Below are 19,073 nucleotides of genomic sequence, written 5' to 3' on the forward strand. Positions count from 1 at the left end.
ACGCCTCTGTTTTGGAACATTTCAACTCCTGAACTTCAAAAACCCGAAAGTAAATGCTCCAGTTTTCGAACGTTTTTCAGAAGCCGAATGTCCGACGTGGCTTCCACTTGAGTGCAGGAAGCTCCTACAACCAATAGGAAGCCGCGCCTCAGTTGTTGAACATTTTGGAAGCTGAGGGGGAAGGAGAGAGTTCACTCCCTTCCCAAACTGTTCCCCTACACCCATTTTTAAATTCATGAGCAGGAATTTTTAAGAAGTGCCTGTGCAGTACATCATACAATTCTTACTGGAGCAGTGACCTCTTGGTAGCCATCAAACCTAATTGAGAGGTTATTTCAAAAGCTTGCTTCCATGCCTTAACTGGATACTGTTTCAGGCTTTTTTCTGGAGTCTGCACTGTGTTGTTTCAGTTTTATTAGATTTATATGCTACAGGCCTTTCTGAATCTACTTTTCAGTGAGGAAAGCCTTCATGCTGTGCATTGCCACTGGGTGTCATTTGAATTGCTTTTCTACATTCTGTACTAACTCCTGAATTGAAGTCCTTCTGGCATGCAGGGGCATAGGAGGGGGGCGGACCACCCCGGGTGCCCCCACCGAGGGGGGTGACATTTGGTGCGCCTGTGACTCCCAAGCCTACCCCGAGCTGTTGGGGTAAGTGGGGGAGCTGCGCCACTTTGCTGGCGGCACTCCCCCTCCCCCTTTGTTTTGACAGCTTAGGAGGGGCTTGGGAGTCACGGGCAGGCGGCGCGCCAAATGTCCGCCATGCGCAGCTCGCTCCATCCCCGTGGGCGGCTTGCTCCGCCCCCGGCTGCAGGGCAGCGTGGGCATATGCTCCGCCACTGCTGGCATGCTGAGTATATCGACGATGGGTGGCACCTATGTGTGTGTGTTAAGTAATGCTGTAAAGAGTGAAAAAAGAATTATTGCAGAAACACCCACTGTTAAGCTGATAATTCTATTTCTCATGAATTGTTCTTAAAACACTGAAAATGTAGTGTACAATTAAACTTGATGTGGAGCCTGTCACTGGTGTAATCGAGCCAACATGAAGCATTTTAAGTCCAAATTAATTTCAAAACAAGAAAGTTGGATCAGTCTCAGTTTTAAAAAGAACATTTTAATGTTTTCTCTGAGCTTTGGGTCATTATATACAGCCTGGTATAAAACCCCCCCTCCCAACCCCTCTTTTCTTAAAGCCAACAGCAACAAAACCCCCACTGTATTTGAAGGGAAATTTCCCTTTTTGGGTTTCTGTGTCTCTGGAAAGAATTTTCAAGGAAGGCAGACACCAGTTCCCAGCTACATGCTTCCTGATAAGGAAGTAGCTCCAGTAAAGGCAGCTATAAATAACTCTCTGTGTGTGTTAATTTTGAAAATGAAGGGAGATTTATTTACTGACGTTCCTCTAAAGAGAGAATGGCTTTTGGATTAGAAGCACAGGTTTTCCTTTTACAAGTTATCCTTGTTGTAGAGCTGTTTACTCTGTTGTTTATCTTGCTAAGTGGATAAAATGAGTAACACGAAATCTGATGTGCTGGTGTGTTTCTGTTCATTACAGTGCAGGTTGCAGCATAATCTCCATATTTTTCTTCTCCTCACTGCACCCTTTTTAAAGGAAACATGCAGTCTGAAGTAGAGTTCTGGTAAAATTGCTCACTCTTTTTTTCTTTTTGGTTGGTCCTAAGAAAGGCATAGTTTTACTATCTTTGTGTGGACTTCTTGACAGGTTTTCCTCTACAATCCTTTTTGAGAGAACCCTTTTTTGTTTTGTCCGCCCCCCTCCCCCAAACCTGCGTAGAGGGCTTTTCCCACCATGTTTCTTCATTTCCACAGAACATGCACAATTAATACAGTATTAATTAATTATGGGGAGAGGTTTTTGCTGGCACAAGACGTGAGGCTTTCCAGCTTATGAAGCAAATGCTTTGATGCTGAGCTTTAAAGACCATTTCCGTCAGCTCCAGCCAGCAGAGCAGTGGAATGATATTTAAACCAGCCTCTCCTTACCAAGTTTAGAAAGTAAGAACCACTCTGTCCTGAAGAGAATTTTCAAAGCACAACAGAACAAAAGGATTGGAGAATAGAAGAACTGCTGAAGTCTTCAAACAGAGGAGAGATGGGGAGCTGGTGGCTGTCTAGAGGCCACTGGACTAAAGCTTCTGTCATCCCTGACGTTTGGCCAGTACTGGCTGGGGCTGAAGTGAGAAAGGGTTCAACAGCACCTGCAGCTCCACAGGTGCCCCACACCTGAGACAAGAGCAGAGGTCAGCAGACTTTTTTGGGGGGGGGGGATGAACGAATTCCTATGCCCCACAAATAACCCAGAGATGCATTTTAAATAAAAGGACACATTCTACTCATGTAAAAACATGCGGGCCAGATGTAGAAGGTGATTGGGCTGGATCAGGCCCCCGGGCCTTAGTTTGCCTACCCATGTACAAGAGTCTCAGTAGGACAATTTCCATAAGCTTCTATTTGTAAAACAAATAGATGACTTTTGAAAGGGTGCTAGTGTACCCCTCAATGAGTATTTTGTTCAGGCAATTATGTTGTGAACCACCCTGAGACCTGTGGGTATAGGGCAGTATATTAATATACTTTTACTACTACTACTATTAATAATAATAATAATAATAATAATAATAATAATAATAAAAATAGGAAGGAGGCTGAAGGGGCAATTCTTCCCCATGGTTATAAATGCTGTTAAGAGAATATGAGCAGTATATATTCTTTCTTTTAATCCTTGGAGAGCAACTTCCCCCACAGAATTTAATTTCCATATATATATATATATATATATATATATATATATTCACTGAAGATATTTAGTGCATATATATTTAATATAACACACAAGCACACTACAACAACAACACATGCAGTTCAGCAACTTGACTCAGTTACCTTGTTATTTAAAAAATGCACACATTTCCCAAAAGATGCTTTGTCTTCAAATCCCATTTCACTTTTCTTTGATATTAATTCTACCATGAGTGTCAAGATGCTTCCTCAACGCTTATGGTACAATTAATATTATTAATATTTATCCAGTGCTATTTTTCTAGCACAAGAGGTGCCGGAACTCACTGTGAACATCTCCCTTGTTCTCTTATACAGTAATGGCAATGGCTCCCACCTGAGAGGTGCTGGAACTGAGTTCCGGCAGAAAAAAGCCCTGATTGTAACATCCTCGCTTATAAGGAATGCAGTTGAGTCCTCAATTACTGTGGTGGCTTGCTTTGAAAGTGGCCAGAATTTTAAATCATGATTGCTGGACCTTATGTCTAGACAAAATTTCAGGATAAACTAAAATTAAAACAAATGCTGGTGAAGGAGGGAAGAGAGGCAACATACAAACCCCAGTCTCATGGTGGCTCCTTCCTGCTCACGCAGATAGTGGTGAAGCATGTTTCAGCATTGCATGCGAACAAGGTGCAGGAAAGGAAGGCCAGAAGCCATTTAGAGCATAGACTTCCCCATCACAAGGTCACTTGTATATTTCTCTGTCCTTGCTACCTTCTGATCCTCTCTGGAAGCAAGGAAGATCTAGAGCTCTAATCATTCCACAAAAAACTTTAAGATCGTAATCCAACAATATGAAAGCTGCTGCAGTAATACATTTTAAAAGTTCAACCCCAACTTTCATATAAAGTTTGCCTTAAGAGAATTTGTTTTTTAAGCCACAAAAAGCTAAACAACTAAGTGACTTGGTGGATCATTCTGGATATAATTTCCCTTACTTGTAATACAACTAACTACCTAGTACTTCATTGGTTCTTCAACAACAGAAATAAAATTCAAATAGGGAGAAGTCTGAAAGGCAGTGCATGTTGAATGGGTCTTGGTGCAGTTTCTGATGATGGTAAATGAATTTCTTGATTTGCAAGAATACCAAGCTTATTCTCTCTCTTTCATTTCCTCGAAGCCAACTACCCCTTTCAGTATTTGCACTTTTTGCTGGTTTTCACTTCCCTCTAATGACTTGGCAGAGATATCTTTTCAAAATTCCCCACTCATGCCGTTACTTCTTGTTCCCTCTTTTTTCCTGTGTAAGGCACTGGAGTTAATATCCAGCTTCTTTAAAAACATCTCTGTGACCTTTTTGTGGTTTGGGCCCAGGCTTTTCGTTTTATTCTCACTGACTCTACTACAGTATTTATGATTCCATTTCATGAGGAGAAGGCAATCCAAGCCATATATATGCTGTGCTGCCATACAAGTGCAGAATATCCCAGATTACAGCATTGCAGGCAGAATTCAGAGTCCTAAGGGTCTCTGCTTTAATTTTACTTAAAGCAAGTTTAAAGCCTTCATGGATACAAATACAGTGGTATCTCGGGTTACATATGCTTCAGGTTACAGACACTTCAGGTTACAGACTCCGCTAACCCAGAAATAGTACCTCGGGTTAAGAACTTTGCTTCAGGATGAGAACAGAAATTGCGCAGTAGTGGTGCGGCGGCAGCAGGAGGCCCCATTAGCTAAAGTTGTACCTCAGGTTAAGAACAGTTTCAGGTTAAGAACAGACCTCCGCAACAAATTAAGTACTTAACCTGAGGTACCACTGTATATGCTAAAAAGAAGCCTGTTATCAATCCAATATTAACTGTAATGCATGAGTATGATGTGCTGAAAATCAGGTATGGTGTGCACATTTTGAAAAAAGAAAGCCTGCAAAAATATTAAAAGAGTTACTTTTTGGTTTTCCATAGTTGATGAGATTAGGGACAGGGTGTTCAGAAGCGTCTTAGAAGGAGAGAGAGAACATGACAAATGGAGTGCATATTAGCAAGAGTGCTGTGTAAGAAAGAAGAAGTCTCCATGGTTGTGAGAGTGGGATATAGTGGGTGGAAGGAGTTGGGGAACTGGAAAGAGAAAACCATGGTTCAGTCAAAGAAAAGATGTGCCAAGAGTGTGAGGCAATGAGATCCTGAAAGGGGAGAAGATTTTTTGATCAACAGAATACCATATTTCACCGCATAATTGCCACACCCTGTTTTTTCAGTCCCAAAAATTGGTTAATTACCTTTCATTATGTAATTGTTGCATGATATAATTGTGTTTCTCCCCGCTACTTAAACAGAGCAACAAGGTGGCATTGTGGATACGCATTTCTCGCACGTGCATTGCAAGCTGTGAGTGGAGAATTCTCAGTGCATGTGCTGTCAGTGTATTGTATTTCCATAGGCGCAAGGGGTCCTAAAACTGGCATGTTTCCACAAATGGATGAAGTGTTTGTGTATTTGAATGAAATGCGTAACAATGGCTGTGATGTATTGTATGAAATGTTGCAAAGGAAGGCAGAAGAGATTGATAGAAACTATGAAAATTCTGAAGGGGGTGGTGTAGATTGAGCAAAAGATAAAGGATAACTCCTACCCCTGGTTCTGCAATCTTCAATGAAATCACAAAAAACTGCAACTGTATATATATTTTTAAAAACCTATAGATTATGAATAGTTTCCTTATCTTTGTATCATTTACTGAATGCTGGGAGAGACACTTGTTTTCTGACCTGAAATGGGAAAATTGCAACTTACTGTAAGTCTGGCAGTGCATCTGGTTATATTGCTTGTACTAAGGTGCTTCATAAAATGTTTTCTGTTATTCATTAAGTGTTGGCTCTCAACAAGATTCACAAGAGGACTGTGAGAATAGTTTTTATAGGTTTGCTCCCCTCTTTTAGCTCCCCTTTCAAAAGAATCCCATTTTAAAAATAAAGTTCCTCAATGTGAAAGTTTATTTAAAATAAAACCACACTGCACTTTACACACACACACACACACACACACACACACACACACTAAAAAAGCAACAACCCCGAAAGCTGACTCCAAAATGCTGTCCTGCCAGATCTTAGGAAATATAATGGAACAATTTGGCTCCAATCCTAAACACATTTGCCTGTCCGTAAGTTGTTTTACAATCAATTTGTCAGTGTGCTAAGCACAGGGTTCTTTGTTCCTGATTTCAAAGCAGGGGATTAGCATGTAGGATATTCTCCCCGTTTCCCTGCTTCATCATTGCTATTATTTCTCCTTTTTCACTTTCCTAAAATCCCAGCCAACACTGCTTGTGCAAAGACTTTTCCAGAGAGAGAGAGAGAGAGTTTGAGGTGGACTTACTTTTTAAAAAGTGCTGTCTGTGGAGGAAGGGAGAGGTTTGTGGGCAAACAATCATGGGTAACGGTGGGGGGGGGGGGCTGCTTGCCCTGTCTGAAAGAGGACCTGTTCATTCCCAAATTCTGGCTGCAGAACCAGCAGCAGCGTAGGTTGAGCTTGCAAAAAAGAAAAAGAAAAAAAGAAATCTCTTCAAACAGCCTCCGCTCAAAGGCCACACTTCTGAGGGAAATTTCCTTTTTGGGGAAGTTGCTGCAAAGGAATTTCCTGTGTGGGCAGACATAGCTTCCTGACTTGAAGGCTTATTGGATGGGGAAAGAGTTCATAATGGAATGACAAATTAAAGACATAGCAGTCCAATTCCCTTCAAAACAGCTATCAAATGAGCTCAGCCCATGCACCATTCCACTCCCGCGCAGGATGAAAATAAAATGCTTCTCTCCTGACAGGATTCACTCTGAGGCTTCAAGCATATCCTTCCCACAGACGCCCCTTGACTGTGATCTCAGTTTCTCCCTTGTTAGCAATTACCTGCTGATGGTTCTAGTTAAATATGGCTTCTTTGTCTGACTCATTTTCAATCAAGAGCAAATGTCTTTTGTGAAAGAACCTTCTCAATAAAAGCAAATCTGCACAAGGTAAACCTTTCCCTTTTTCCCTACCAAAGAAATACTGGTTTCCTTTATGAACTGTTCTTAATTTGTTTGGCTATTTCCACCACGTGACTCAAAAGTCCTAGGGCAGTAGTTTGACTCCAGCATTTATAAACTTGTTACACCAAACTTCAACCTGAGGCCAGGCGCAGTCCTTCCCTTTTGCCAAGAGAAGCAGTGGGCAAACGGGGCGCTGCATCTAGTACTTCCACCACCTGAGGCAGTTGCGTCACTCTGCCTCATTGATGGGCCAGCTCTGCCTGAGGCACATGTCTAGTTCATTGCCATACATACCTGACTTCCACACCCCACTCTCCTCACATAGACCCTTTTGACTATAAAAGGACTTGCTTTTTATGGACTAATCTGCTGACCATTGGTGATAAGGAACTGCAGGCCGGCAAGTGAGCAGGCTGGCAGAGGAGGAATTGAGCACAGTCCAGCCTGGGCAACCAGCATAAAAATGTTGTCAGCCCTGGAGGAGGGATGGATCTCTATGTTTGTCAGTCTCCAAGGCTAGTATAAGGTTTTTGTTGTCATCATACTTTTATGAAATATATATAATTTTTTTTAAAAAAATTGTCTAGTAGCACCATCTGAAGAAGTGTGCATGCACACGAAAGCTTATACAGTGGTACCTCAGGTTAAGAATTTAATTCGTTCTGGAGGTCTGTTCTTAACCTGAAACTGTTCTTAACCTGAGGTACCACTTTAGCTAATGGGGCCTCCCACTGCTGCTGTGCTGCTGTCACACAATTTCTGTTCTCATTCTGAAGCAAAGTTCTTAACCCGACGTACTATTTCTGGGTTAGCAGAGTCTGTAACCTGAAGCGTCTGCAACCTGAAGCGACTGTAACCCAAGGTACCACTGTACCAAGAACAAACTTAGTTGGTCTCTAAGGTGCTACTAGACAATTTTTTAATTTATATATATATATTTGTATATTTCTACTGCGTTAGACCAACACGGCTACCTACCTGAATCACAGGTGGGGGTAAAATGGCATGTTGAATAATTGTTTTGATTGGAAATGATTATTTTAATGACAAGAAGTATTCAGGTCCGATAGTTCTGGGTGATTATGTCGAAAAGGGATTAGTTTGAAGTCATAAAACCTTGAAATCTTCCATAAATTGGTGCAGCAAAGCATAAAGTTGGGGGATCAAAACTAAGTTAATGGGGCAGCTGCCCCACGAAGTATCCTGATCTTCAATCAGCACGTCGTCCTGTAGCTCATTGTGATGAAATTCCAGTGCCTATCTTCGGAGAACTTCCTGACATTAGTGATGAAGATGCCTCCAGTGTTGAAGGACATGAAGAAGAAGTGGTTCTTGAAGATGATGCTCCACATCCATTTTCCCAAAAGGAGTTGAATGATCTAGTTCGCGACCTCAGCTTGTCAAAGGACTCTGCCAAACTGTTGGCATCCAGATTGAAGGAAAAAAACCTCCTCTCTGACAGTGCTCGCATCAGCTTCTTCCACAACAGGCATCAAGAGTCCCTCTGTTTTTTCTCGGAAGAGAAGGACTTGGTGTACTGTGCAGATATTGCGCAGCTTCTGCTCAAGCTTGGAGTGCCACAGTATGAACCCAAAGATTGGAGACTGTTCATTGACAGCAGCAAGCGATCACTGAAATGTGTTCTGCTACACAACGGCAACCAGTTTGCCTCTATACCCCTGGCTCACTCGAGTACACTGAAGGAGAACTATGAAGCGGTGAAGTATGTGCTGGAGAAAATTGGTTATGATCAGCATAAGTGGTTTATTTGTGTTGACCTGAAGATGGTGAACGTTTTGTTGGGACAACAGTCTGGCTTCACCAAGTACCCATATTTTCTGTGCATGTGGGATAGTAGGGACCGTGCTCAGCATTACACGAAGAAGGACTGGCTTGTGCGGGAGGAATTGGTGCCTTGCAAAAAAAGGAACGTCATCAACGACCTTCTGGTGAACAGAGACAGAATACTCTTCCCACCGCTGCACATCAAGCTCAGCTTAATCAAGCAGTTCACCAAGGCTCTGGACAAGGATGGTGACTGCTTCACTTACTTGTGCCAGGCTTTTCCAGGATTGACCATGGAGAAGTTGAAAGCTGGCATCTTTGACGGTCCTCAGATCCGTCAGCTCATCAGAGATCCAGAGTTCGGAAAGTCAATGAACGAAGTGGAACTGGAAGCTTGGAAGGCATTTGTTCTGGTAGTGAAGAACTTGGCAACAATAAGGCCAGAAACTACGCAGAACTTGTCAACAACATGCTGACTGCTTTCAGAAACCTGGGCTGCAACATGAGCGTCAAGATGCACTACCTATTTTCACATATGGACCGGTTTCCTGAGAACCTGGGTTCAATGAGTGACAAGCAGGGGGAGAGATTCCATCAGGACATGAAAGAGATGGAGACCAGGTATCAAGGGTCGCTGGGACACAGTCATGATGGCTGACTACTGTTGGACTCTGAAGAGAGACCTCCCTGCCGCTGAGCATTCCAGGAGTTCCAAGAAACGGAAGTTCAAGCCCTGAAGTTTGAAAAATGGTGAAGCAACATGCAATTTACGCGTACTTACCTTTATCAATACCCACCATTCAGTTTACAGTAAACCTGACCTGATGGAGAGAAACGGATGCCATTTCCTGATTCAGCAGTGCAAAAATACCCTAAATCAGTTGCAAAAATACCCTAAATCAGTTGTAGAAATCAAAAAGTAAAAAATTGTAGCCCAGTGTATCGTTCTGTGAGCTGTGGGCTTTGGGGAAGTAAATGCAAAGCTCCTTACTTCCTAGTTTGTTAAGGGTGCTAGGAATTGCAGTTCTGTGAGGGGTAAACTACTGTTCCCAGGATTCTCTGAGGGAAGCATTAGATGTGGTGGTGTGGACGTCTTACACCCTTCCATTGTGAGAAAAGTCCCTACTCTCTGCTTCCTGTTCTTTAACCAATCACTGATTCAGAAGAGAACTCTATAAGCACATATATGTACACACATACAGTATTTAGAGCAGGACATTTCAAATGCAAAAATAGTTATGTATGACAGATAAATGTAAGGAAATTTATCTGGTCTTTAGAATTTGAATTTCGTAATTATGGAATTAGGTTTAGAGTTGAATAATGTAGTTACTGCTTTGAATGTTATTTCACATGCCCCAGAGGCAAACCCACATTTGCCACCAAGTGTGAACTCATCAGGGAAGTGCAGTCAATAACAACTATATGACAAGTTTCTCTTTGTAATACATTTGTGTTGTATTCACATTCTGCACTATATGTGAAGTGTACACTTAAAATGCACTTAAAGTGTATTCTGAAAACTATGATGTGCAAAGCTGTCCCTAGATGTCTGAAAATTAGTGTCTGCTTCAAATGCATCTAGTAAAGCTTTCTGCAGGTATTTCTGAAAGGCCTGATGAGAAATGGGGTCTTTTCTCTCTCTCTTTTAACACATATTGCCTTGTTATGACCAGATGAACTATTCAAAGGAACAACTGGTGTTTTGCTTGAGGGAAATTTCCTTTCTGAGGAAGTTAGTCATGCAAAAATGTGAAAGAAGACTCTAATGTGGGTAGAGGGAGTGCCCTGGTTGCACATTTCCTGGAAAAGGCAGCTGTTGACATACTATTGACTAATGCAAAGTCTGTCTGTTTGAAGACAGCTCCTTTCTCGATTCTCATTCCAAAGGGCATGGAGGGGACATTGCATGGTGCTTTTTTGGTTCAACCCCCAGAACTGCTCAGCTTAAAAATGCTTAGGCATCAGGCCTGTGAAAGACCTACTCAGTATAAAGCAATTTTATCTGCTCAGTTGACCCCCTAAATTGCCTTAACAGGTACCCCTAGAGGAGTAGGCATGTTAACCTGCAAAAACAACTTTTACTTATGGCAGGTATCCTGTTCATGGAGATCCGTAAATGTCAAAGCCAGCACTGTGAATTGTATCTGGAAACTAGCAGGTGACATTGCATCTCTTGATGGAGAGGTTTCCTGTTTCCTGCTTGGCAGGGGGTTGGACTCGATGGCCCTTGTGGTCTCTTCCAACTCTATGATTCTATGATTCTAGGTGTAGCTGTGGTCTCTTGAACCAGCCCTTGCTAGGAAGCTGGCCAGGACCCTGCCAGTATTGTTCCCACCATTATGGAAAAAGTGAGCCAGACCTTCAAAAATCTCAGAAATGTAGACTCTGAAAATATGAGCAAAGAAAAACTGAATAGAGAGGTAGCTGATTGCTTTCCTTCTGCTTCTTTTAACCTTTTGCTTGTCTCTCCCAACTTATTTTTTGCAGGTTTGGGGGCTAGAAATGTTTTCATATAAAAACACAAAAAAGAAGGTTGGCATTCTCGGTATTCTATTCTGAGTTCCAGTTGTATCTAAAGTATCAGAACTTCCACAAAGTTTGCTTTTCATCATTTCATGACACTGAGGTGAAAAAAGATGCAAACAAAGGAAACCCCCTGTTTAGTAGGAAAATGCTACTGTCAAAATCAGGAAATACTTTGAAGAAGAAGAAACCAAAACAAAAAGCACAGTAATCTGTGATTAAACTTCTGAAGCCACCTCTCTTCAGTAGACTGGAAATTCTAGAAGCCTAATAATTCAGGATAGATATCCATATGTCCAATATATTTTGCAGAATGCTCATGCTAAGATTTTGAGATTGCAATATTATGCATGCTGGTTTAGGGCTGCATGTCTCCAGTAAATGTGTACAGTCTTTTTATATATATATATACATTAGCCATGGTCACATGATCATATCTCAGCTTCATAAACAGATGTGAACAAGCTTCATGTTCCTGCTTTGCCCTTCCTGTCACACAAGTAGGAAGACGATCCAAGATGCTACAGTTAAGCATAGCTTCCCATTATATTAGAACCGAGAACTGTCCCTAATGGCCTTCAAACAAGCCAACCGTGGCTTCAGATGCTGGCTTATTAATAGTTTCTGTAGTCTGTAATGTATCAACATTGCAGAATGCAGTTCAGTTAAGAGAATTTATTCATAGGTATTTATTTCATAATATGTTCTTTGCTTTAATATATCTGGCATGAAACTTGTAGCATACTATAATTGATAATAGAGATGGCTAAAGAGAGGTGTGTGGACCCTCAGGTTATGTTACCTTCGGGTAACATAATTTTCAGGTTGTGAACCCGGAAAACCCGGAAGTGTATTCTTCTGGGTTTCGCCGCGCACGCATGCACAGAAGCACTCTGTGCGCCGCGCACATGTGCAGAAGCAACGCCTCTACTTCCGGATTTTTGGGGGTACATACGAACCCCTGGAACGAATTACATTCATATCCAGAGGGTCCACTGTACATAGGATCTGGGTTGTTACATCCATACAATAATTTACAGTACATGGCATTCCCCAAAGAACTCTGGGAACCTTAGTTTGTTCAGGGTGCTGGGAATTGTAGTTCTGTGAGGGCTAAACTGCAGTTCCCGGTATTCTTCGAGGAAGCAATTACTATTTATTTTAGCTATTTATTTCATAAAAATTATACACTGCTTGATTGTAAACAAACAAACAAACTCAAAGCTGGCTTAATGCACCATATTATACATAGGGCTGACTCTGAAGGCAGTTTGGAAATTTCAGTTAGTGCCGAATTCAGTGGCGAGGTTGCTCACTGCGACAGGACAGTTTGTGCATGTTACACCAATCGTGGTCTGACTGCACTGGCTGACAATTGCCTTCCGAGCCCAATTTTGACTTACAAAGCCTTAAATGGTTCAGTACTGGATCATCTCTCCCTATATAAACTGACCAGACCTTGTGCTCATCCTCTATGTGTACCTCCTAGGGCTGGGCGATATCTGGTTTTCAATATCAGCTAAATATTATGATATATTGATAGGAACTACACAGAGGTGAACAGGATAGTGTCCTGGGAACTGTTACTGCTTAAAGGTCTAAAATTGATAAATGATGATATTACCAATCACCTCATGGTCACTTTCGTTAGCAGGCAAGCCAAATTGCATCCAAACAGGATTTTTTGTTTTGGGATTGGCTACCAAATGGTGGTATTCAGGACAATCCAAAGTACGGTGTTGAGTCATAGTGAATATAAATAATCAGGGACTGCCAGACTGCAAGCGGCAGAAGCGGCAGCAGCCTTGCGGTGGCAGAATCAACAATGGCCGGGGGGCAGAAGCGGTGGCAGCCATAAGTGGCACAATAATCAGCAGCCTGCGAGGCCCTGTCGGGGCGCTTGCAGTAGTGGTGGCCTGCAAGGCCTTGCGGTAGCGGCAGCAGAGATGGAGGCGGTCTGCAAGGCCTCGCTGATATAGGCTGCCGCAACTTCTACCACCACCAGGAGGACTTGCAGGTCACTGCCACTTCTCGCCACCTGGCTAAGGCCTTGCAAGCCCCACTGATTGTGTCGTGGCCACTGCAAGTCCTTGCAGGCTGCCACTGCCACTGCCACTGAGGACTCGCAGGCCGCTGTCACTTCTGCTGCCAAATATGTTTACAGGAGAGAGGGTTGTAATAATAATAATAATAATAATAATAATAATAATAATACCTTATTATTTATATCCCGCCCATCTGACTAGGTTTCCCCAGCCACTCTGGGCAGCTCCCATCATCATCATCATCATCATCTTCAAACTTCATAAAACTTCAAACATTAAAAACTTCCCTAAACAGGGCTGCTTTCAGATGTCTTCTAAAAGTCAGATACAGTGGTACCTCGGATTAAGAACTTAATTCGTTCCGGAGGTCTGTTCTTAACCTGAAACTGTTCTTAACCTGAAGCACCACTTTAGCTAATGGGGCCTCCCGCTGCCGCCGCGCCACTGCTGCGCAATTTCTGTTCTCATCCTGAAGCAAAGTTCTTAACCCAAGGTACTATTTCTGGGTTAGCGGAGTGTGTAACCTGAAGCGTCTGTAACCCGAGGTACCACTGTAGTTGTTTATTTCCTTGACATCTGATGGGAGGGTGTTTCACAGGGCGGGCGCCACTACCAAGAAGGCCCTCTGCCTGGTTCCCTGTAACCTCACTTCTCGCAGGGAGGGAACTACCAGGAGGCCCTCGGTGCTGGACTTCAGTGTCCAGACTGGATGATGTGGGTGGAGACGCTCCTTCAGGTATACTGGGCTGAAGCTGTTTAGGGCTTTCAAGGTCAGCACCAACACTTTGAATTGTGCTCGGGAATGTACTGGGAACCAATGTAGGTCTTTCAGGACCGGTGTTATATGTTTCTGTTTTAACTATTTGTGCTTTTATCTTGTATTTTTATCTTGTGAGCTGCTCTGATTTCCTTTGATGAAGGACGGTATATAAATTAATAACAACAACAGCAATATCAGGAAAAATTCACAACCATACCTTAAAACATAAACTACTAATCAGATTAGAATTACCTCAACTTTCAAGCATCTGTTTAGGCTTATCTAAACAAGAACATTTTTAGCAGGCAGAGAAAAGAATACAGTCAAAGTGAAGAGTGACTAGTGGGGTGCCACAGGGTTCTGTCTTGGGCCCGGTCTTATTCAACATCTTTTATCAATGACTTGGATGATGGACTCAAGGGCATCCTGATCAAATTTGCAGATGACACCAAACTGGGAGGGGTGGCTAACACCCCAGAGGACAGGATCACACTTCAAAACGACCTTGACAGATTAGAGAACTGGGCCAAAACAAACAAGATGAATTTTAACAGGGAGAAATGTAAAGTATTGCACTTGGGCAAAAAAAATGAGAGGCACAAATACAAGATGGGTGACACCTGGCTTGAGAGCAGTACATGTGAAAAGGATCTAGGAGTCTTGGTTGACCACAAACTTGACATGAGCCAACAGTGTGACGCGGCAGCTAAAAAAGCCAATGCAATGCTGGGCTGCATCAATAGGAATATAGCATCTAGATCAAGGGAAGTAATAGTGCCACTGTATTCTGCTCTGGTCAGACCTCACCTGGAGTACTGTGTCCAGTTCTGGGCACCACAGTTCAAGAAGGACACTGACAAACTGGAACGTGTCCAGAGGAGGGCAACCAAAATGGTCAAAGGCCTGGAAACGATGCCTTATGAGGAACGGCTAAGGGAGCTGGGCATGTTTAGCCTGGAGAAGAGGAGGTTAAGGGGTGATATGATAGCCATGTTCAAATATATAAAAGGATGTCACATAGAGGAGGGAGAAAGGTTGTTTTCTGCTGCTCCAGAGAAGCGGACACGGAGCAATGGATCCAAACTACAAGAAAGAAGATTCCACCTAAACATTAGGAAGAACTTCCTGACAGTAAGAGCTGTTTGACAGTGGAATTTGCTGCCAAGGAGTGTGGTGGAGTCTCCTTCTTTGGAGGTCTTTAAGCAGAGGCTTGACAACCATATGTCAGGAGTGCTCTGATGGTGTTTCCTGCTTGGCAGGGGGTTGGACTTGATGGCCCTTGTGGTCTCTTCCAACTCTATGATTCTATGATTCTGTGATTCTATGAAAGTGACTACTGGATCTCAGTATATTGATCTCAATATATTAAAGTGGTATAAATGTGCTTTAAATGCGTGGTGTAAATATGACCCCAACAGATTCTCCTAGAATTAAGCATGACCTTCAAGGTCTCATTTGTAATCAGCAAAAAGAAAAATGCTAGATTTTTCTGCCTGTATCCACCAGATGATTCTTTCTTTTCCATTGCAAACCATCCATCTACATATTTTATACATAACAACTGACCAGAGTTGTGCAAACTGGGAACTTTCCCTAGGCTAAATTACACAATCCTGAGAAACGATCTGAGCAAATGGAGGAACTGAATCCTTTGCTACACATTTGAATAGCTGCATATTTCTTCAGGTGTTGAGAAAGCTAAGCAAATAACTCTCTTCCTCCTCAATCAATACAAGGGGCTTTAAGCAGGGGAAAGGGGGACACTTCCTTCTCCAGCACGTTGAAGATTTCATAATCCACACACATTACTTTCTGTTCATGAATACAAGTAGCAACACGTTTGAAAACTGGATTGGCATCTCTTACTCTGGACATGTGCCAGAGCAACACAGCAGAGGCAACCCCTGCTCCTCCTGTCTGTTTGCTTCCCAGGCCTCTTGGCCAACCCTCCCTCACCTGCCGGGTGTTGCACCTGGAGATCTGCTTCCCATGGATGGACAGCAGGGCTAGAGAACTGATAGATAGGAGAATCCACATCTTCCGTCATTACTGTTTTGGCAAGAGATGTGATAGGGTTGCCATATTTTGAAAATGGCCTTCCCAGACAGACCTGCCCTTAACACGGAGGCCGCAACGAAGTAGAGTTTTTTTTATCCTGTTGTTTCCGCACTCCTTTCCAGCACCTGCTCCCAGTCACATGGTTTTCCAGGACCCTTTTTGTGCGAGGCTCCTGCTTGCCGGTGCCAGGGGGAGGCCCCCCCCGGCCCTCGGCCTCCAAGTGGCCAACAGCAAGGTTGTGCCTGGGCAGGGAGGCTTGTCACTCTGTGGCCCTCTGGTCCTGACTAGCCCTTGCCCTCCAGTGCAGCTTGAGCAGCTGTTGGGGGCTGCCACCGCTGCTGGAGAAGGCCCAGGCAGGACCGGAAAGGCCGCAGAGCATGAAGGGGGCAGAGAGGGGCTGGCCCGGAAGAGCGCCTGCCCTCTCCCACCCTTCGGTGGCATGCGTGTCCCCCCCACCCCCCAATAAAATAAACAATCCCCCCAAAAAACCCTGGACATTTAATGTACAGTGCCAAAATCCACCTGGAGGGGCATCCTGGCCCCCCAAAAGAGGACATGTTTGGGAAATCCCAGACATATGGCAACCCTAGATATGAAGATATCATCATCATTATTTATTAAATTAGTATGCTGCTCTTATTGGTACAGTTCATTTGATAATGACCAGTTATTGATATAGTTCCATTTGCAGACTGTCTCATCCCAAAAGGTCAAGAACAGATTAATGCATAACTCCCCCACCCACCCACTTTAAACTTGGTATAGTTACTAAGGAATAAGGATGTCCCCTTTGTCTAGTTAACTCTCTGTTTATATCAAGGGCCAAATTCCTCTTTCCATCCCAGTCTGCTCTCAACAGAACTGAATGGTTGGTTTCTGAACTGAAGTCTTCGCTCAGGTCCAGCCCTTGCACTGTTTCTCACTAACCTGACAGACATTCCAAAGATGTCTCTGGCGGGCATCTATCTACTACTGTTTTGTTGTTAACTTTCAGCTCTCTTACGCACCAGGGAACAGTGGTGGAGGGCTCTTCATACATTGAAGCTGTAATCCATTAACCCTACTTGATCCTTCTTCCTCTTTGCTGCTTCTCTCTGGATAGTCTTACTGCTCAGGTCACAAATTTAGTGGTATACTAAATGATCGAGTCATCAGAGTGATCCTGGGCGAACAAGTGTCCATTTTCAAGGGAAAACCATCTCAGAAGAGAGTGAGGCAGAGTTTTTGCAGGATGAAAACCACCAATCAAGAAGGAAGCCACTCCAAAGTTAGAGGAGAAAGGCAGCAAAGGACCATTTATAAGGAAGTCCACATCGAGTTTCTGAAAAAGACATTTTAAGATAATGTGTACCCCAGATACGAGACCAGGGAGGCACTGGCAAGGTGCATCAGAGTCGAGGAAGATTGCGTGCACAGAAGAGCCAGAACAAAGCGGACTGGTTCCAAAATAATGACTAGGAGCTGAGCTACAGCTCCTTATAGCCGCTGTGACAGAAGAAGAAGTCCAAGCAGCAATCTGGGAAACAGCCCAAGTATCCACACACAGCAATATTACCAGCCGCACAACTTCCATTGTCCCGAAAGCTATGGAGGAGGGTTCTGGCAGCCACCTCTCAGCAACACTTAACCAGGAGAGCACCTCTATGCCTTGCAGTAACAGAACTCCCAGGAATTGAACCCAGTTCATTACCAGCAAGCTGTTGTTGGTAGAACTGGGCTTTTGTGAGACTTCCCAGGCAAGCAAGTGCCCAGTTCCATATTATGGTGGAGAGATGGTGAGGCAGCCTTCACCATTGGCTGGTGCATTGCATCAAGCAGTAATACTCCCTGGTGTGCAATGGGGAACAACCATTCAATGGGGAATTATCCAGCTGCAAATCCTGTAAAATGCTGGATGATGATGGAAGTGATTCAGGCTCTCAGTTCTTCTCTTTAGATCTAGTTTCAGAACAAAGGGGCCAGACTGCCAATGGGGATTATCAAGCTTCAAAGGTTGCCTGAAGATTACCAAAGTTGGCAGCAAAGCAATGCCTTTCCTTCTCCAAACATCTTCCAGGGTTACCCATACATATAAGATTTGTTTTCTATCTTTAAATTTATTACATTTCAAAGTTTTTCAACAAAGTTTGTTCTTTTAGTGGCTTTGTCTGGGATCATCATCTGGCTTTCCATTTACTGAAGCATTTGCTTCCCTTTATGGAAGGAAGCTAAAAACACTTGGATATTGAAATATTAAAAAAAAGCTAAACAATTAATTGACCACTTGTTCATTGCAGACAGATTGACATTGCCCAAACACTGGAGAGACTTATAATGTGTGCCATTGGACCACAGGTGTGATATTTAGCCTCAAAATGATATTTCTTCATGCTATTAAAAAACCCAAATAATTTTTTGACTTGGCACTCACTTTTTTATGTTAGCAACAAGAGTAAAAATCCACCATCCTATTATGCTAGAATTTGGAATGCATGGCACTGTATTTTTTTTATTTTCACACACACACACACACACACAACTTTATTGTGGTCCATAGTCCCAAAATACACAGTACGTTTAAAAAAAAAAAATACATTGCCACTGTTGTTTTAATTTCATTTTTGTATTATTCCCTTGTATTCATGGATACATATTTGTACTTACCTTCACACTGATTTGTGTCCTTCCTAAAAGAGACTCCTCAAGGCTAGAGGGAAGTTACTGGAACAACTCTTGGGTTGGGGCAAATGCCTAAAATGTTTTAAACTGTTTTAAACGGTTCTAATTTTGGTTTCTCTGTTTTGTTTTTGTCAGGTTTATATTGGTTAAATGTTTAGTTGGGGTTGGTGGTTATTTTAATTTGGGTATAACTGTAAACTGTTTGTTGTTGTTGTTGTTGGTTTCTATTGATTTATTGGTTTGTTTGTTTCTAATATAGGATATTTTGTTTTTTAATGTTTGATATACGATATATATTTAATGTTTGATATATGCTGTAAGCTACCCAGAGTGGCAGAGGAAACCCAGCAAGATGGGAGGGTTATTTATTTATTTATTTAACCTCAGATTTTTGTAAATGGGTTTCAGAGCACTTTACAAGAGAGAGAGAGAAGAGCCCAACTCCTACCTGGGTATGCTGCAGG

At 42.8% G+C, this 19,073-nt stretch overlaps 1 protein-coding gene and 1 long non-coding RNA gene across 3 annotated transcripts in view; one reads left to right on the plus strand and one right to left on the minus strand.

Annotated features, from left to right (window-relative positions):
• ETV6 (ETS variant transcription factor 6) overlaps window positions 1-19,073 on the plus strand; it is a 156,031-nt gene that overhangs the window by 72,064 nt on the left and 64,894 nt on the right. The gene's annotated exons all lie outside the window — the stretch shown is intronic.
• LOC308477316 lies at window positions 761-17,788 on the minus strand. Its single transcript, XR_013986479.1, has 3 exons — window positions 16,959-17,788; window positions 3,364-3,534; window positions 761-1,682 (listed from the first exon to the last, which is right to left on the minus strand). It is a non-coding gene; the product is annotated as an uncharacterized lncRNA (long non-coding RNA).

Source organism: Podarcis pityusensis, assembly GCF_964106645.2.
Source record: "Podarcis pityusensis genome assembly, chromosome: 5".
NCBI classification, from domain to species: Eukaryota; Metazoa; Chordata; class Lepidosauria; order Squamata; family Lacertidae; genus Podarcis; species Podarcis pityusensis.